We start from the raw sequence: 3,267 nt of genomic DNA, 5'->3' as shown, positions 1-3,267 counted from the left end.
TGCTTGTATTTCTTTTTTTTTTTTTTTTATGGAGAAATAACAAGGTATATGTTTGAGAAAATAACACGCGGAATTACTTCAAAACATGAGAGGGAGCATTAATATCTACGTTATCCAGCATTCACAAAAATTAATATTTTTCCAATCAAAAAAATGTTCTTAAAAGCTGTGTTTTAAAACCCACTTGATTATTTAATAAAGGCTACTTGGAAGATGGAGGCAAATAGTCAGTCACCTACTGTATCTCCAGCTACTGAAATACATGGAAATAAAATGGACATCCATGAAGTTGGGACAAGAAGGATATTTTGATCTCCTGAAGATTGTTTAGGTGCTGTAGAAAGTCAGTCATTTGATTACTTTGGAGGAGTTAATTGAACAAGTCTATGAACACCTGTACTTCTAAAGAACCTTTTTTGATATCCCTAACATCAAGCTTTAGCATAACCTCAAACTGTTGGAAGAGTAGGGCAAGCTGTATTACAACTGTTTCTCCTTTCTTCTATGCAGTGATACTCTGTGATTGCTCCAGAGCACGCTTTCTGATGCCATGAGGATATTAGTATTCCACTCTTCCACTGAGCCTTTTTTGTGTTATCTATGCAGAAAACTTTTTTAAGCCTATTTGTGGCACGTTGAACAGATGTTCTAGTTTTGAGTCACAACCTGTTTACTTTGTTATGGAAGTAACAGACATTAACTGGGGCTGCGTCTCCACTGTTGTTCTTACCACCTTTATCTTTTGACTTTGTGTGCGCTCGCTTCAGTTTGCCTTTCATAGGATGGAAGTTTTATCTTCATTTGTATGTCCTCTTCTAGGATCCACCCCTATTTTCAATATGACCTTCAGTCCAAACCTCACAAACAGTGCTGAAGATGAGCAATACATATTGTGATGATCAGTCAAATGAGATTACCAGTGTTCTCATTCTCAGGTGTGATAGTTGTAGTATTTTTACTTAATGCTCAGACAGCATCCACGTCTGATTCTCAAAAATCCAAGCATAGGGAGACATCCATCAGATTGATGCATAGTGAAGTGAATGAATCAAGCTCTAGGACCAGTTATACCTTCAATGCTGAAGAGCCAAAGAAGAAAAGGTCTGTAGCTGACTTGGTTGCAAAGACCCTGGTTGAGCTGTGCACAGTTGTCAGTGTGCTATGAAAATTCTTGACCATGCATACTTTTGCTTAGAGACTGGAGGAGAGTGTTGTCTTGACTGGATGATCTGCTGTTAGTTCTGGATTACTTTATTTGGAGGGCCTGTTCTGAAATAAATCAGCAGCCTGGAAAGGGAGTTAAATTTGGTCAAGAATCAGTTCTGCTTCTTGGTAAGTGACACTAGCCCTATTAATGAGTCATGCTTTGTGTTGTTTGGTTTTTTTTTCTTTGAGACATACTGTGTGTAACTGGCTGGCATTTAGTTTTTGTTCAGAGAGGAACACAATAGTGGTTTCCAAACATTATTTTCCTTGCCCTTTTACTTAAGACTGTGTTTTCCTGGACAAATTTACAATTTTTTTTTTTGTATTCTTAACCTATAACCCTTGAGTCTTTCAGAATATTTTAGTCCTAGAAAACCCCTCAAATGTTTAAGCCCTTAAGATGCTTTTGCCACTCCCCAGTGACTTGGTCTCATCTATGTGATGATGCAGTCTTAAAATGTGATTCTAGGAACTGTGTATCTGGGGTGCTACTGAGCAAAAGGAGTGGGCTGTAGCCTTTGTAAAGGCTTTGCTTTGTTTGTGGACAACTTGACAGATTTTGAAAAGTGCTGGGCTGGTTAATCATAATGTCTCCCATCCTGTCGTGACAGAGCATCTTATTTCACTGCTTTAGGCACTTGCTTACTTGATGATGACCTGTGTGTCTTGCTGATAGGATTATCCCATGGCAAGTACTTTGTAGACAGCAGTTAGAGAGTGATTTGTTTGACTGAATGATATCTGTAGTATCAGATGACAGAGTGTAATGGGCAATGGAAGGGAAGGACACTAAACCTGGGTGATTGTGAAGAGCAGAAGTATGTTTGTGAATATCTGGTTCATCTTGCACTTGAAAAACACTCCCTAACAGATCCAGAGTCGCTTCCCCTGACTTCTACGGTATCTTGCCCATAGGGACCCACTTACAGAGCTCCAGGTTGTACTGGTTATGGCAGCTCTTGTGCCGATAGATTCTCCTGGTGCTCTTTATCGGTTTATATAGTTCATGAAGCTTCTGAGAAGGTCTGGAGGTGACTAGGCAACTGACAGCTCATGAATTGAAGTCAGTAAAATGATTAAATGCATTCCATTCCTTTGTAGCATGTTTATTTTATCTTACCTGCTAGTCTGACTCACTGGTAGCATACTTTGGGGCTAAATAGATTTTACCACACCAATGAAATTTACTATGATTCAGGGCGAAGTTCTGTGCACTTGAATTTGTATGCTAGGCCTAAAAAATACAGGACGTGGACATGCTACTGTATATAATTAAGCAACAATTTTCCTTTTCCAGTCAGTAAATGCTAGTTCTCCTTTACAGATAACATTAATAGGTCTTACTATATTGACTACTGAATAAATCCTATAGAACCAGGGTATTCATATCTTCACTAACTGTTTGGCATGCAAGCTGAGCAAATGGCAGTACTAATCTTGTCATGAATCTCAGCTCTTCGTTTGTCATGTTGCTTAGCAAGGGACTATTAGATGGCATGATCTCTTCCCTTCAGGCTGCTCCAATTAATTGTTCTATTATTTAAAGACTGAAAGTAGAGGTGTACTGTTGCTCCCCTTGGGTCTAGAAGGTTTAACTGTCCTATGCTTGTTTTGTTCCCCTGGAATTAACTGGCTTACGCAAGGGAGGAGCTGTACAACAATCTTGTTAGTCATGCCTGATGGCTTTATCAAGGACAAATTATCATCTTCACACTCCTGCTGCCCTACCTAATTAAAAAAACCACCCAAAATCCACACCCAGCCAGCTACTAAAATACCATAGCTTTCCCTGAATAAGTACTGTATGGCATGTTCCAAAAAAGTGTCTCAACTGCTTGTATTTATATCCAAAGAAAGGCTGATAAACTGGACTCGGGGAGAAGCAACCCTTGCCAGAAAAGCTGCAACCAGCTGTAATAAGGACCTAGAACCACTTCTGAGAGCTACCCAGAAAAAAAAACATGTATTTTTATTTTCCTCATATGCCAACAAAGTGATTTTAAAAGTAATAGAAAGCAGGATAAAAATCCCTTGGATCCCCTTCTCTGCCTATCAAGCCAC

This window comes from Chlamydotis macqueenii, chromosome 8 (assembly GCF_036417535.1).
Source record: "Chlamydotis macqueenii isolate bChlMac1 chromosome 8, bChlMac1.mat, whole genome shotgun sequence".
Lineage (NCBI taxonomy): Eukaryota > Metazoa > Chordata > Aves > Otidiformes > Otididae > Chlamydotis > Chlamydotis macqueenii.
This window is presented reverse-complemented; position numbering follows the sequence as displayed.